Source organism: Punica granatum, chromosome 4, assembly GCF_007655135.1.
Source record: "Punica granatum isolate Tunisia-2019 chromosome 4, ASM765513v2, whole genome shotgun sequence".
In the NCBI taxonomy this organism is placed as follows: Eukaryota; Viridiplantae; Streptophyta; class Magnoliopsida; order Myrtales; family Lythraceae; genus Punica; species Punica granatum.
This window is the reverse complement of record NC_045130.1, coordinates 9,280,101-9,298,196: the sequence shown is the minus strand read 5'-3', so window position 1 is coordinate 9,298,196 and position 18,096 is coordinate 9,280,101. Positions and strand designations below refer to the sequence as shown.

The window sequence follows — 18,096 nt, the reverse complement described above, 5'->3', positions numbered from 1 at the left end:
AAATAAAGTCCCATCGATCCCCATTGACATGTGAGGCACGCAAAAGAGAGAGAGAGACTGAAAAGAAAAAATATCTTAAAATTTCAATCTCTTACTGAAAATGCATTTTAATAAATTTTTTTTTATAATGAAGACTCCTCAACTTAATCGGTGATAGAAAAAAGTAAAGAGATAAAATAAATTTTATTAGAAAAAATCGAATCTAAATTCTTTTTTTTTTTTTTTCTTTTTGAATAAAAATTGTGAAAAATATTATCTTGTAACTATGGGAATGGAGCATTAATGATGCCGTCAATTGCACCGAATTATTAGGAAAGTAGTATCGGCTTATTGGGTGGACCAATGAGGCAGCTTCCACTGATTTCGGGGGCCTAACTATTGACCTTTGCCAAGTTCGGTAGTGTAGGTTAGCTCCTTCATTCGAATCTTTGTCCCACCTACTCAATGCAAAAAATCCATAAAAAATCTCAAACTACCATCCTCTCATCCAAGGCATTTTTAAGGGTAAAAAATCGTGGGGGTCATGCTCAAAACGAATAATATCTCTTGAATGAATCTTTTTTAATATCGAAAAAAGAGAATTCCATTATGAGTCAATCTCATTATAAGTTGGCATTCCCAATCAACCTCTTCTTAGTTAGAGTTTATTCAGGTCCAGCCATACTTCATTAGTAAACATGCACCAAAATTCGTTCAAAGATCTAATAATTAGTCTCATGTTTTATACTTCAAAATGAAACTGTCAAGAATCAAGACAGCGTGCTCAGTCGACACCGGTCACGGCACTTAAAAAGAGCACATAGAAGAATTCATATTGAATCAGTGATCTATTCTTCAGGTTCCCTCCAAGCAATCGACTTTTGACTTTCGGGAAGATTGCGTCTCCACGTTGGAATTCTGATCCACTGCTCCTTCAGAACAACAATGAGATTGCGTTCCCTTCAGAAAATCAAAATAAGTTAAAATTAGAGTAATCGAAAATAATATGGCAGAGTTTGACATATTAATTAATATTTCACGTCTAAAAAAAGCCAAAAAAAAAAAAGCGTAAGGATTACTGATAAATCAGTCAGATATTCAAACTCGGCAGTTGCACGTAAAACAATTATCGGCCATCTGACCCGACTTTTCTGGTGCAATATACGGCAAAATCCTTTCTAAAAGCTTATCTGAATATGGGATGACCTTCATATGATGGACCAGGAAAATATTATTTTACAGTTTCTTTTTCTGATAACGAGTTGTCCTATATCAATTTTTTCCGGGAATCAATAGCGCTATATATAATAGTGGTTTCTCAGCAAAGAGAGCTTAAATGGTACAGGATCGGCAGAGAAATTACCTCCCGGCGTAATCTCTTGTTTTCCTTTAATAGCTTCATTCCCTGCAGCATAGATCAATTTTTACATAATCAACTACTCAAAGGGAATTGCGTTGAACTCCAAATTCATAAATTAAGCCTCGTGGAGCTCAATAATTAGAGGTTAACAGATGAAAATCAACAGATTTTCGACGACGCGGATTCGGTGTTACGTACCCCTTCCTTGAGCTGCTCAGTCTGCTGCTTTCACAGTTGAAACTGAGATTGTGTATGAGCCCAAAATCATATATTAATAATCACAGTTATCATATCCTTTGAATTTATATATTCCCTTAAAATATGCAAATGCATACATATATATATATATTATGGGTATGTATATATGTGTGTATAATGAGCAATTATAACTTGCTCATACCTTCCTTTTTCTGATTTTTCTTAAGCTTCTCTCGAGCTGCTTCTCTGTCAGTTCCAACTTCTTGTTCGCGCATTAATCGAGACCCTCCCACAGCAGTCTCCTGCAGCACCATTATCAATCTGTTGTATATCGTTCACAACATAAACGTGAAGATTTTTGGTATATTTGAACTTCGAACCTATTTATTGTAAGGTGAAATCAATACCTTTTTGAAGCTTCAAGAAACTCGAGCTTCTTTGTCAGCATCGAAGCAGTCTCCTTCAGCTGCTGCACCATCAAGCCGCATATATAACAGTTACAAAGGCCCATTTAGGTAATGAAAAAGAAACTTCTTAATTGGTTTACTCCATATGAAGTTGTCCCAACGACAAAGAAAAGATGTGCTTGAGGAATAAATAGTACGTGGGTCAATAAGTAATGATCTTTCGGCATCCATGCGTATAAGTTGAAGGGCGAACCTGAAGATCGGGTTTATCAGTATTATCAGTGCCAGCTGATGCCTGCAGGTCCTTCGGTTTACTGATCTTGTAGCGCTCCACCATCATTGTTATTAACCCTAGTTTCAAATTGAGATATAGATAGAATTTGAAATCAAATCCCGGATACTCAAATTTACATTTACAAATAGGTAAAACCAGTTGATATTAGCCTCGTATTTGTATATGCTCGAATTTATCCTAGTTGTTATTTAGTTTTCAACAGATAAAACATGTTCGCCTTGCATGAAACTAAACGGTCAATCTGATATACTTGTAAACCTTTTGCTGACCACCAAGCAAGGGGTACCATCTCTCAACTAAATAAATCCCCGAACAACGAGATGTATATTCTACGATTCCTAACCAGTACAATCATATGCTTTCTATCATGATGATCGATTCAAAATCACGTGAAAATAGATATAGAGTATTCAAATAATAATTTGAGCCTCCACTGATATTGATGAAGAACTAATAATAAGTAATGAAATTAGAGACCTCGTTTCTGAAGAACAATAGAGCGTGATCTTGATCACTCCGTATATTGTTTTCATGTTATCTCATTTCATTCAAACAATACTTCATTGTAAGAGATAGCTGGGTAAGTTTTGACAAAGTTGCAACCTGCATCAAACGTTAAATCTCCCTCAGATCTCGCCGCTACAAACATCTGCGAGTATATGCACATAAACTTCCCGCCACACACTTATATCTTGTAAGCCGGAGTGATTTCTGAAAAGTCATTTTTGGTTCATTTTTGTTGTGGACGCTTAGTAATGACCGGCCAAATCCCGAAGACTAGTTCGATTACTCATTTTTCGTTGTATAAATTGTAATAGGTATTGAAATCGATTATATAGATATCATTCCTAAAGCAACGTATGTAGTTATAATCCATCGAAAGAAAATCCATCGAAAGAACAATATTTTATTATAATCAAAGATGGTGCAGCGTAGTAGCGCACTCTCTCGTTTGACAATCAAGGGATTTCGGTTGGATACTTACTGGGACTCCCGTGCCCATTTATCATTAGGATTTTTATTTCATTATACTAGATCCATAGAATTCTCTTGTAATCGAAAAAGAAAAAGGTATTTCATTATAAATTTGAGATGCCCACTGACACTAACTGCGTGTGCGACTTTACCTAAAATCTAAATTTAATCTGTTATGGTACCATTGCTATGGTACATCTCTAAACATAAGCCCTACTACAGTCACGCGGTCAAAAAAAAATAGCCACTGAATGCCTTGTGTTTGGTTTTAGAATTAAGTAGAGTTGAGTTTTGATTTTAATTGGGTTGTAATGATTGTGTTGTTGAATTATGAAAAAAAGTAATAAATAGTTAAGAAAAAAGTTATGATTGTGTAATGATTGTGTTGTTGAATTGTTGAAAAAGTAATAAATAGTTGAGAGAATTTAATATAAAAAATTAAATTGAATATAATAGAATTGTATGTGAGTTTATATATGGGGCCCACCTTTTTGAATTAAAAGAGTTGATTTTTGTTGTGTAGTGAGTATAGTTAAAGTTATAGTTAAAATCTTAAAATCAGATTGCAAAATCAAACGATGTGTTAATTTCTATCCGTCCATAGTCGTCCCTAATTAGTGGGCAAATCTTGGATCCAGTGGTTGAATATTTAGCCGTACGAAATATTTTCATACTTGGACAATTATGTTTCGTACAAGAATAATAATGTTTCATACAAGGAGAATAACGTTTCATGTGAAAGCATTAGTCGACTGCATGTATGAATCAGTCGATTGATATTTTATACAAAACATTATTCTTCAAGTACGAAAACATTTCGTACGGCTGAAATTCAGCCACTGAACCCAAGAATTCCCCCTAATTAGTCCATATCTTCTCTTCTATATCCACTAGATCAACTCTTTGCATCCTATCTTTATTTCAATCGTCTCTCTATGCCACTCTCAAACGCACGCTGAGTCCGCCATATGATTCCTCGAGTTCCCTTTTCGTCGAACCTGCTCGACATTCACTCCAATACAATTAAATGGTAAGAACTACCACTGGAAGAGTACGATGATGACCTCTTTTATATGGGCATACCCCTCCTCTTAGTGCTAAAACATAAAATTTTCCAACATATTACGATGTACACAACCTTAATCAGACTGCTTGAACTGAGTATGATGATTCATGTTTAGCATTGAAAGTACGTGTTATTTAGTTGTCCATCCTTATCATTGCGAGTATTTAGTAGCCCTTCAAGCCTCGTTTCTTCAAACCGATCGAGAGTATATATAGTTAGAAGGACATAACTTCCATAGAAGGCTCCTAAGAAAGAACCTCATCTTTTCTTGTTTCTCTATGTTAAGTGACTTAGTAAGTTCGGTCTCCTAAAATGGGAAGATTCAATGGCACAATCAATAAAAATGGTTACATCATATAATCAAGTAAAAAGTTAAGTAGGTTTCTTTAAAATCTATGTAAATTATCAAAAATTATGTAGTTTACTTCGAAATTTGTGTAATTTATTTCGAAATTTGTGTACTCTATTTTTTCTATTAGTAATTTACTAGAAACTTACTATCAATTTTTGGGTTACATAGGAGGCTTATGGTTAATACAATAAAATAGAAATCCTGAAGAGTTAATAAATGGGCACATGTAGTTCCATCACAATAACCTAAAATATCTTGATAATTACCAGCGGATGCATGCACCACTACGTTTCATCATCTTTTGATGAGATAGTTTTTTTTTGTTCAATTGTATGGTGCAACCACTTTAAAATAATTGCACCATGGACATTCCCAAATACATTGTCTAGAAACTTCTTTCCAAATAGGTCCTAAAAACATTTTAAGGGAACGCAATTGACAAATTATGTATTAGGGAAATTCTTTGTGGTCATAATAAGCTGACAAACTCGTGGTCAGATCCCAAAAAAACAAGTTAGGGTTTCTATTTCAAGTTTTTTTAATCATATTTTCATTAGAGCTATCCCGCCTTGAGCTGTCCATAAAATAATTTGTGAATACTGTACAGTAATTAGATTATTATTTTGTCCGCAGTAAACAAAGAGATATGATTATAATCTGATGATTTTGACAACTAAACACTGTGTGCAATAGTAATCTTCAAAAATCGTTGATGGTGAAATACCAAAAAATTAAAAAGAAAAAAAATCAAAAGATTGTAGATTCTACCCATTTGTGATATCATTTTTATCCCATTATTAATAACTAAAATTTCTATTTCAGTACATTATTCTCATGAACTGCTCTTGTAATTGAAAAAAAAAAGGGAAAAAAAACTCAATCTTAAGAAAAAAATGAGAGTCTCGTAGTGCTGAGAGCCTAACCTCGAAGTAGAGAACTCATAGATCTTTCCCTTGTGAGAGAAGATTATGAGGGCGACTTCAACGTCACAGAGAACCGAGAGCTCGGAGACCCCTATGGCGCTTCGATAAGGTACCTGCCTGCTAGCTTCGCTCTTTATATTCTTCAGTTGGGCCTTCCCTCTCCCCATTTCCAGAGAAGCACAAGCTAGCACCCTACAACAAGCTTCAACATATATCTGTTGCGTGGGCTCCGGGCCCACGTTAAGAGAACAAAAACAAAAAATTGCAAGATGTTTGCAATTTGCACAAGAGGGTGAGATTTGTTACAAAATCTTATCTCAATCTTGGGTGCAACGTATATGCATCAACTTGCATGAATATAATATCAATTTCTCCAACCTACAAAAGGAGGCCCTTCCCACGGCAGTAAGTACACCAACACAAAGAAGCAGAGAACTCCATCGAGAGAGTTTCTCATCTTACTCCACAAAGAGAGCGTAAGGAAGTGTGAGAGTAGGGTGTTTGGGTGTGAGAGATTATGTACTCCACGGAGAGAGTCCAGGGGCAAGGTTATTCGATAATTGGGGTATGTCTCGGGGTGTGTGTGATATATTAATAACAGAGAATTAATATACCGCGGGTCTCCAGGTAGAGAGTGGAAGGTCCCTGAGAAGGTTGTATTTGGTTAAATTACTGTCGGTCCATGGAGAGACCAGTATCTGTGTAATAAGTTGATTACATAGTGGAATCTTTGCCTGTTGGCCCATTGTGATTTTTCCTTCTGCACTATGAGGGTTTTTCACGTTAAATCTCAATGTCCTTCGTGATCTTTCATTTATTATTTTCGTCCCGATTCTATTTCCGGCTTATAGTGGAGATTATTATTTGCCAAGTTATTATTTGATAAACCTGTGGGAAACCTCCCGGGCCCAACAACTGGTATCAGAGCCTCAAGTTTTCTACTACAATGGAGAAATCTCATTTTGAGATGGAGAAGTTCGATAGCAGGAAGGATTTCGAGTTATGGAAGATCAAGATTCATGATGTCCTTATTCAACGGGGACTCCACAAGGCATTACTTGGCAAGGAAAAGAAGCCGGAATCCATGAAAGATGAAGAATGGGATGAGCTAAATGAGAAAGCAGTATCCACTATTCGCTTGTGCCTAGCAGATGAAGTAATCTTCAACGTCATGGAAGAAATGACCGTGCCAGTTTATGGACGAAGCTCGAGAGCTTGTACCAAACAAAGTCTCTCCTAAACATGATTCTTTTGAAGAGGAGATTATATTCCCTAAAAATGAAGGAAGGCACCAAGGTGTCAGAGCACCTGAATAATTTTAACAATATCATAAGTCAACTCGATAGTGATGGTAAGAAGATGGAGGAAAAAGCCAAAACAGCAACCTTCATGTGTACTATGCCCGATAGTTAGGATAATTTGGTGACAACTCTTAGTTATATCAAGGTTGAGGCACTTAAGTTGGATGAAGTAACAACTGCTTTATTCTTTGAAGAACTGCTAAGGTAGGCTTCCTTTGAGAACTCTAAAAAATTGCCCTCGTCACGAAGAATGGGGGGCTAGAGTCATAACGGAGGATAGAAGGGGCGTGACAAATCAAGAGGAAGGTCCAAGTTCCGAAGCAAAGTGAAATGTTACCATTACGGTATGCTTGGCCACATGAAGTGGAACTACCAATCGCTGAAGCAGAAACAAGGTAATGACCGGAAGGCAGATGATCGGAACACCGCAGCCGCTGCACCATCATCCGGTGCAGAAGGCGAAACCTTACTCTGTACGAGTAGCGATTGTGATCGCATCCAAGATCCAATCGTTGAGTTAATAGTCGACTCTGCAACTTCTTACCATTGCACCCCAATACGTGAGTTCTTCACAACGTACAAGGCGGGAGATCTTGGCAGTGTGAAGATGGGCAACCAAAGTATTGCAAAGATCGTGCGGATTGGTGATATCATTGTACGAACCATTATAGGGTGTACAATAACCTTGAAGGATGTGCACCGCATAAAGGAATTGCGGCTCAACTTATGTCTTCGACGTTGCTTAACAGAGAAGGATATAATCAGCAACTTGGTGTTGGTACGTGGAAGTTGACCAAAGGATCATTACTGGTCACAAGAGGGAGCCTATGTTGCACACTGTACAAGACAACCGTGAAAGTGTGCAGCTCCCAGGCGAATGCGGTTGAAGATGTTGCTTCGCCAAATTTGTGGCATATAAGGCTAGCTCACATGAGTGAAAAGGGGTTACAGATTTTGGCAAGGAAGTCCCTCATTCCTTTTGCTAAAGGATCGTCACTCAACCCTTGTAACGATTGTCTGTTTGGGAACTAATGCAGAGTTTCTTTTCGTACTCGGTCCCAACAAAAACAAAATAAGTTAGAGTTAATCCATTATGACGTGTGTGGTCCCATGGAGGTGGAGTTGATAAGTGGCAATAAGTATTTTGTCACTTTCATTGATGATGCATCAAGGAAAACCTGGGTTTATCTGTAACGGTCCAAGGACGTAGTGTTCTAGTATTTCCAGAAGTTTCACGCCATGGTGGAAAGACAGACGGGGAAGCGTCTGAAGTTTTTGCGTACTGATAATGGCGAGGAATACACCTAGAAAGAATTCAAGGATTATTGCGCGCTATGAAATCCGACACGAAAGGACCAAACCAGGTACTCCATAACATAATGGTGTAACCGAGAGGATGAACCGAACCATCCAAGAGACAGTCAGGTGCATGCAGAGAATGGCGAAATTGCCCAAGCCATTCTGGGGTGAAGCGGTCAACACCGCTTGTTTCCTAATAAATCGATCTCCATCTGTTCCTTTAGAATACGACATCTCATAGAGGGTGTGGACAAGTATGAATGCATCTTTCTCATTTGAAGATATTTGGCTGCAAAGCTTTCATGCACGTGCCGAAGGAACAAAGGTCAAAGTTGGACGAAAAAGCCAAGGAGTGCATTTTTGTCGGGTATGGAGACGAGGAGTATGGCTACAGATTATGAGATTCAGAGAAAAGAAAAGTCATCAGAAACATGAACGTGGTTTTCCACGAGCAGGAGACTTTGGAAGTAGAAAAGCAGACATAAGCTACAGACAGTGTTTGCGACGTAACACTGATTCCTATTTTAGAAGAAAACGCCACAGATAGAACAATCCCTCATGAAGCAGAACTAAGGGATGATGAGGAGCTAGTTATTGCCATGGATGGTGCAGTTGAGCCAAACAATGCAGGTGTTGAGCAGGGGGAGCTAACCCTGGTACCTTAGGTCAAGAGATCTAAGAGGGAACACCGACCATCCATGAGATATCCCATACTGAGTATATCTTAATGACTAATGAGGGGGAGTCGGAGGATTTCCATGATGTGCAAAAGCACAAGATAAGGAGTGTTGGATTTGAGCAATGCAAGAAGAGATGAGTTCCTTGCAAAATAACAACACTTACGAATTGGTGGAGCTACCAAAGTGTAGGAAAGTTTTGCAGAACAAGTGGGTGTTCAAGCTGAAGAAAGATGGTGACAAGCTAGTGAAGTACAAAGCTCGATTAGTGGTCAAAAGCTTTACACAAAGACAAGGTGTTGGCTCTGACAAGATTTTCTCTTTGGCCATGAAGATGAGTTCAATCAGAGTTGTACTTGGCATGTCGGCTAGCTTGAACATAAAGCTTCAACAACTTGATTTGAAGACTGCTTTCCTGCATGGAGATTTACAGGAGGAGATCTACATGAAACAGTTGGAAGGATTTGAAGTAAAAGGGAAAGAACACATGGTACAAGAAGTTCAATTCGTTTATGACCAGGCAAAGTTATAAATGAACAGAGGCAAATCCATATAGGGCCGATAGTATTTGACATGACATGATAACACGACATGGATACGACACAAAGTTAAGCAGGTTTGGGTTAAGACTAAATGTGTTTCGTGTTTAAATCGGTCAAACCCGTTTAGACACGATAAATAATCGTGTTTAAACGGGGTCAATTCTTATAATCCGTTTAGACACGATTATACCCGTTTACAGTATGTGTTATCATGTTAATAAATTTGTTTTACATAATATATCAATTTATAGAAGAAAGTACACTAAAATCATATAATTTTTTTTTTATATAAATCGCCCGTTTATAGTATTTTTATCATGTCAATTGTATAGTAATATGTAATTAAAGTTGATAGTGTAATATCATGTAGGTATAATATGTACCTAAAGGTAATAGTGTTATATCATGTCGGTAAGTATACATACACATTTATACACGCTTAGTTAAACGGGTTGGACGTGTCGTGTCTGTGTCAACCTGTAATTAAACGTGTCGTGTTTGTATTTGAAAATCTTGACACGTTTATTAAATGTGTCGTATTTGGGTTTAGACCTTTCTGACACGAACCCATTTAGATACGACTCGTTTAAACACGATACGGCACATATTGTCACCCCTAGATCCATGTGTATATGTAAAGCAATTTCCTGACGGCAACTTCATCATCTTGTTGTTGTATGTAGATGACAGGTTGATTGCTAGACAAGATATGACGATGATTCGCAAGCTAAAAGAGGAGTTGTCCAGGTCCTTTAACATTAAGGATTTGGGTCCTACAAGACAAATACTAGGCATGGAGATTTTCCATGATAGGAAAGTTGGGAAGTTGTGGTTATTGCAAGAGAAGTATGTTGAAGGGTGCTTGAGAGGTTCAACATGAAGCAGGCGAAGCCGGTGGTCACACCTCTTGCTAACCACTTCAAGTTGAGTAGACAATCTTGTACAACCACAAAAGAGGAAAAGGAGGCCATGGTAGGTATCCCTTATTCCCTTGCAGTCGGTTCACTGATGTAAAAGTGTGTTTACTTTTGATGGGAAGCCGTCTCGTGGCAGTTTAAATTGCAAAAGTGTGTTGCCCTATCCACGACAGAGGTTGAGTATATTGCAGCAAATGAAGCAGGAAAAGAAATGCTTTGGATGAAGAGATTTCTTCAAGAACTGGGCTTGAAGCAGGACAAGTATGTGGTCATTTGCGATAGTTAGAGTGCATTAGACTCAAGCAAGAATTCCATGTACCATGCAAGGACGAAAAACATTGATGTTAGATATCACTGGTTGAGATCAGTAATAGAGGAGCAACATATGTAGCTGCAGAAGATCCACACAAATAAAAACACTGTGAATATGCTTACAAAGATCATTCCCAAATAGAAGCTGGAGCTTTGCTCGAAGCAGGCCGGGATGGACTCCAAGTGAGGAGTCGGGAGAAGGATCTCCTTCTCGTAGGGCCAGAGCAAGGAGATTATCGTGTGGGCTCCGCCACACATGAAGAGGAAAAAAAAAAGAATTGCAAATTGTTTGCAATTTGCACAAGAGGGTGAGATTTTTTCTGACAAAATCTTATCTCAACTTGGGTACAATTTATATGCATCCACTTGTATGAATATAATATCAATTTCTCTAACACAAAGAAGCAGCGAACTCCATTAAGAGAGTTTCTCAATTTGCTCCATAGAAGGAGCGTAAGGAAGTGTGAGAGTGAGTGTGTGGGTGTGAGAGATTATGTACACCGCGGAGAGAGTATGAGGGCATGATTATTCGGTAATTGGGGTATTTCTGTGGTATATTAATTACAAAGAATTAATGTGTTGCGGATCTCCAAGTAGAGAGTGGTAGGTTGTGTTTGGTTCAATTACTGTTGGTCCACAGAGAAACCGATATCTAGGTAACAAGTTGATTACATAGCGAAATCTTTGCCCGTTGACCCCTTTGTGGTTTTTCCCTTCACACTCTGAGTGTCACGTTAAATCTCACAGTCTTTCACTATTCTTCATTTATTATTTCTGTCTCCATTATATTTCTCGACTTATAGTGGAAATTATTATTTGCCAAGTTATTACTCGATAAATCTGTGAGAAGTATCCCGGGCTCAACAATATCAAGGACCAAAAATGTGTCACAAATAACCAGAACCCGACCTGAGCTCAGGTTTCCGAAAATGGAAGAAGAATCCCAAAAATCTTAAATAGAAATAAGGCAAGTTTTGGGTTTATAGGAGATGCTTCTTCCTATTTTTTGGGGAAATATTGAGAGGAAATCTTGGCTCTTGAAAGTTTTCTCTTCTGAGCTACAAACGGAACTATCGAGAGTCTATTAATTGGAACATCAAAGAAGAGGACGGCTTCTTTTGGTAAGCTCATGGTCTCCCATGATACCAAGATTAGGTGCATAAAAATCATGAGGTGCTCTCAGCTTCACTAGACGTGGACATATCCCCAACTAGGCCTGGCAATTCGTGTCGTGTCGTGTTTATACGTGTCGTGTCTAATCGGGTTCGTGTCATCAAAGTCATAACCCGTACACGACACGATTATTAAACGGGTCAGGTTTTGGAAACACGAACACGACCTGTTTATATCCGTGTCAACCTGGACACGACACGTTTAAACCTGTTTATCGAAACGTGTCATAATAGATACGTGTTCCTACACGACACGATTATAACCGGTTACCCGACACGTTAACACGACCCGTTTATTCGATTAGTCAGGTTACACGGACACGTTAACACGACTCGTTTATCCGATCAACTCGTTTACACGGACACGTTAACACGACCCGTTTATTCGACACGTTAACACGACCTGTTTATTCGACACATTAACACGATTACGACCTGTTTATTCCGAACAGAAATTTCTAAAAAGTTAACCATGCTCATTTCATTCATAGAAATGGATCATAATCTAGGAAGTACAAATATCATGAAATGTAAGTTTAGTCTTAAAATAAATCACAATAACTTATAATAGCATCATATCATTAATTCTTCCAAAGTAGGTAGCATTGTTCAGCTGCTCACGGTGAATGAAGTTACCCAAGAAGTGCTAAATACAGAGCTGAATCTTAATATGCTGGTCAACTCCTTCCACAAGCTGGTGCCAGAACCCCATATACGAGCCAACACGAATCGAGATGAAGGAAATTATGCCACAATGTCAAAAGAAACTGATTGAAAAGACTGCCCCCTCTCCTGATTGGTGGATGTTATATCTGGAGATCATGCAGTGAAAGTCCATTCGATGTCACAGAGTCAAGTTTACAGAACTTACCACCAGCTAATCCACCTAATAAGAGTCCCTCGAACGAACTACTGATGCTGTAATTAGAATTGGGTGCCCACTTCTGCTTTCCATAACTGGTTATGTCCTTAAGAGCTTCATAAAACATGACCTGCAAAGGCCACCAAAAGCAACAATTTAAGTAAATGCATGAGGGCTCATGAGCCAATGGAGGACCAGCTAGGTGTATAATCTTATCGATACCTTAATGGAAGAAGATTATTCTTCGCTCAAGATTATAAAATAAATCAACCTCTCAGTCACTAAAACTGAATGTATCCTTACTCTTTGAGTTAGAAGGCAATAATCACACTTATACTATGGAAAAAGCAACTGCACAAAGTCAAGTATGAGAAATGGAAGGCGTGTTGTAGTACCATCAAACCAGCAAAAGGCACATCCCTAGCAAGTGTGGACATGTATCTACCAAAGCAATCAAAGGGAAATTATCAGTCATTTTGAAGATCAAGGAGAAATGATAACACAATAATCAGTTCAACTTAGGACAACGAGAGAGCAACATAAGCAGATTTATCAAGATAAGAGTGACCGTTCCTTCTAACATCAAGGATGACTTTTTGTTATGGTCATATTTCCAGAACAGTAAAATAGTCACACGAAACATGAATCGTGAGAATGGGAAAATATGAGTCTGTTAACATTCCCTCTACATATAACTTCTCTCTAATTTTTTTTTTCTCTTGAGATAACTCCAACAATGGTTGCAACCTAACCCCCAAAAAAACTGAACATAGCGAATTGCAGCACATACCCAGCAAATAATCCTCGTAATCCCTGTTCCATCCAGATTGAACGCCCAGCATGAAACATTCCAGCATAATACCCATACATTTGCCCACCAGGTTTTACTGGTGCATTATCTTTTAAGGCAAGAGGACTCCGAGAAGCTGTCGTACCTTGAACCTGCATTCGCTGCTTCATCACTTCACATGGAACATATTTCTGCATTTCAAGTAATCATTAATCAATTACCAGAGCAACTAAATGGTCCAGGCATGAGAAATTTCTACATTTCAAGTAATGATTAATCAATTACCATAACAACTAAAAGGTCCAAGCAGGAGAGATTTCTACATTTCAGCAAGATTCAATATAATCTGGTATTTACAAATACACAGTTGCGTAATCAATTACCAGAACCACTCATCGTAATTGTGTCACTGTGTGTCGCCTCAATTATCCTCTCTCTAGCAATTACCTCACGAATAAAATCAACATACCAACACAGTGTTATCACCTATCTGCGATTGAGCCGGGGTCGAGGTCGAGGTCGACTTCAACTTCGTCTGAAGTCTCGGTGCTGTCGCAACTTCTGAACAGTTAGAGAAGGCTCGAGGTCGACGGCTCGAGGGTCGCGGGGTGGCAGTCGCGGTCGCGGGGTCGAGGTCGTTGCGCCGAGGTCGCGGGGTGGAGCCGGGTTCGAGGTCGAGGACCGAGCCAACGTTGCTTCGTCTGAGGCTCTGAGGTCGGAGAGAGGGCTCAAGTCGACGTTCACGGGGTAGCGGTCGCGGGGGTTCGAGGTCGCAGGGTCGATCAGAACGGCGAAGCGGATCATGGACGCTTGGACGGTGGAGCGGTGGAGGATTCTTCTGCTGACAGAGGTGGAGCCGTGGAGGGCCTGGACTCTGGAGGCGGAACCAAAGGAGGAAGGGTTACGGGGTAGGAATTTAGGGTTACAACTACAGTACAGAAACAGGAAGTCAGGAACGGGAAGGCAAGAATGAAGAACCGCAGGAGGAATTTCAAAATTAGGGTTAATGGAAGGGTATATTGGTAAATTCAGTTAGATAAACGGGTTAACGGGTTACACGATTAAGTAACACGATTAAACACGTCTAAACGTCTAAATAAACAGGTTTAATCGTGTCTAATCGGGTTATGCGGGTTCAACCCGTTTAGACAAGTTTATTAACCGTGTCTAAACGGGTTGAACCCGTTTAGACCGAATATCAAAAAACCTCAACCCGAACCCGTTTAACTTCGTGTCGTATCCATGTCGTGTTATCGTGTCGTGTCAAATATTGCCGGCCCTATCCCCAACCACACTAACATTTAGCCACGTGTCCATAATAAAAAAGTAAATGATAATTAATTTACTATTCATAGTTGAAGTAAATAAGTTAAAAAGTAAATTGATTTAATTTTTACCAACGAAAGGAGTGTAGTTCGACGATAAATATAAAATGTAAAATCAAGAAATTTAAATTCAATTATCACTTCTTGTACTCTTTAATTTCCACTTTATTATACACATGTACTTTCTTTATAACTGGAACAAAATAAAGTAAGTTTCACGAGCAAGATAATGTATCTAATATGATTGTGAGTTGTGTTCATCAAACCACCTATATTTGTTGCTAAGGTGGCATGAATATACAACTAGGGTCAGGTGAGCCTAGTGGTAATAGTTGTCTTAACACGTTACTTGTTCAAGTCGCCTCTTGTACAATTGCAGTTCTACTAATTTAAGAGTTTATCCCTCTGCTTACCACTAGCTTCTTGGTGGAGAGTTGCACTCTATGGAGATAGCTATGTCAGTCAAACACTAGAGCTCGAAAAAGGTGTGATTGGTCGCTATTCTAAACCTTCTTTTTTTTTTCTACCAAAAGGAAAAAGATGGCATGAATATACCGACACTTTCACAAAAAAAAAGAGAATAAATTGCACTGGTGGTACAAAATTTTTACTAATATTACAATATGATACAAACAGTTTTTTTTGCTACTTAATGGTACACAACCTTCAAAGTTGTTTCAGTGTAATACATATCAGCATCTGGCGATTGATGCTATCAAACCGATGTTGACGTGGCTTACTACGTGTCAGCACCTTTCTAACGTGGCTGAGGTGGATTCACAGAAGGGCGTCAAAACTCGTGAAATCATGAAAGGGCTCCAAAACTCGTGAAATGAAAATCGAATTCTTCAAACCCTTGGCAACCTCCTACTCAGATGCACAACCCCGCAGCCCTCCTCCATTGTCACTCTCTTCTTCTTCACTTCCTCCTCCTCCTCCCCACCATTGAAGCTCGACTTTTTGGCATCTCCACAATGCCGGCGACTGTTGACATCATGGACGGAGGCCAACTCAGGCCAACGATTCCTCGGCTGTGAATCCAAGACGGAGGCAAAATCATGGAGAATATGTTGTAATGGTTATGATGCGATAGTCTAATTGTTGGGAGAAACCCTCAAACTAATCAGATCTCGTAAAGGAAATGACAATGTCATTTTTTTTGTGAAAGCCTAGCTCCGAGTTCATCTGTTTCCCTTTCTAAAAACTGATATGTTTATAAACAAACTCTATACACAAAGACGGGGAAGAAGATGACTGTTATCTGTTTTTGGTGAAACGTTACATGATGGTGCAAACTCTTTTGAAATTGTAACTTAATAGTACAAAATGTTTTACAGAAGTTTCATAATGGTGCAAAATGTTTTAGGGCACAATGTCCTTCAAACATTTTCAAAGATCTTGGGAAAACAAACCGGGACACAAACAAGGCGAATGTTTGACATGAACATTTTCATCCAAGGAGAATCAGCAACCTTCTTAGATTTCCCTTTTATGAGCTCAGACCAAGCCCGGTTCAACCTCATCTCGATCTCAACCATCTCTTCAAGTCCGGGTCTTTCACAACTAGTGCTACCGTGGAAGCCTTGACTGCTTCGAAAATACCGGCCCTTTGCCAAGTTGCGGAGTACTCGGGTTCCATCAGCTCGACCCATTTCTTCCAACACTTCGGCGGGTTCCTCCAAGCAGGAAAGTCGAGCTTCAATGGTAGGGGAGGAGGAGGAGGAGGTGAAGAAGAAGAGAGTGAGAATGGAGGGCTGGGGGGGTTGTGCATCTGAGTAGGAGGTTGCAGTGAGTTTGAAGAATTAGATTTTCATTTCATAGGTTTTGGTGCCCTTCTATGAATCACTTCGGCCACGTCAGAAAGGTGTTGACACGTAGTGAGCCATGTCAATGTCGGCTTGACGGCGTCAATCGCGAGACGACGGTATGTACTATACTAAAACAACTTTGAAAGATTGTGTATCATTAAGTAGTAAAAAAAACTGTTTGTATCATATTGTAATATTTGTAAAAAAAATTTAGACTACCAGTATAATTTATCCAAAAATAATAATAACATGTGGAGTAGACGGTGAATAAATAGGACAATGTGCCTGATGCCGATTGAAAGTAGCATGAGATATATAGTATGTTACTACTAAGATAAGATGCATATCTCTGGATATTTAGTTTTTACCATAGTATCGCCTTGTATGAGGTAACATTGGCCATGCTTTCTAATTTTCATATTTCTATACATCGAGACGACACACATAGGGTATCTCCTTATTTTCCCCAACATACCGTACGAAGCACGACAATGAGCCGTCAAAACTATTCAAGTACATTACTCCATTACTGAGGAATAGTGTTACGGATAAATAAATAAATCATATATATATTGTATAATTTAAAATAAACTGTCCTTTTTTTTGGCTGAATAAACTGTCTTGGTTGTTTCAAAGTTTCACAACAACAACAATTAACCTAATATTTTCTCAGATCTCTATATTAATAAGAGAGCGAATGAAGATTTTGAAATTCTCTTCAGTTGTCCATTGTATTTAGAAATTCAAAACATTCTCATTGATATTCTTCATACTTTCTTGCAATACAATATTTCACATAAAAATGGGAGTTTTAAGAATAAAATCATCAAGTGTTACCTGTCTGTCTCTTGATTTCTTCAAGTTATCACTTCTATCTCCACCCTTTTGTGCTCTCACTGCCCCACCCCACCAACGGGTGCAAGAAATTTCTTTTCTCTTCTAATTTTGCGTATAACAAAATCTTTTCTACAAGCTTAAGCAACAGTACATTCCCAGGAAAGGTAGCATATAAAAATTTATGTCAGTGAGTAAATAAAATAAATCACGTTCCTACCAAAAAAATAAAATAAATCACATTGTATTTAACAACATTAACTTTTTAATTACACAAATGCGGTTATGACCTGAAAATTACCGTATCCAGCAAGTTAACTTTTAAAAATGAAGTATTTTGTGATTAATTCAAAATTTTCGCAGTATTTTTTATTTTCATACATTAATATGCAGACTGCCGGGGACGAATCAAGGATGAATTGATCCCAGCTCACCCCTTTCGCTGAAGTAACTCTGTGCGTGTGGAAGCTGCATGGCAACCAGTCCAAGTCCCTGACTTGTGGGTCCGCTTTGAGTTTAAGTGGGCAACGGTCAATTTAATGCAGTTGATCAGTGGACCTAACCGGCCCGAGAGGCTAGCCTCAGGTCGCGAGCAGATGGCAGCCCTCATCCTTTGCTCGCGGCTCCAAGCGAGCCTACAGGACTAGGAGGGTCTCAAGCCATCCTAGAGGCTTGCCTGCGAGTCTTTATTTTATTTTTTTT

At 38.8% G+C, this 18,096-nt stretch overlaps 1 long non-coding RNA gene across 1 annotated transcript; it reads right to left on the bottom strand.

Annotated features, from left to right (window-relative positions):
• Positions 1 to 607: 607 nt before the first annotated feature.
• On the bottom strand, positions 608 to 2,383 carry LOC116205914. The gene is made up of 5 exons (XR_004156600.1): positions 1,945 to 2,383; positions 1,740 to 1,839; positions 1,538 to 1,579; positions 1,343 to 1,384; positions 608 to 939 (listed from the first exon to the last, which is right to left on the bottom strand). It is a non-coding gene; the product is annotated as an uncharacterized LOC116205914 (long non-coding RNA).
• Between the last annotated feature and the right edge of the window lie 15,713 nt (positions 2,384 to 18,096).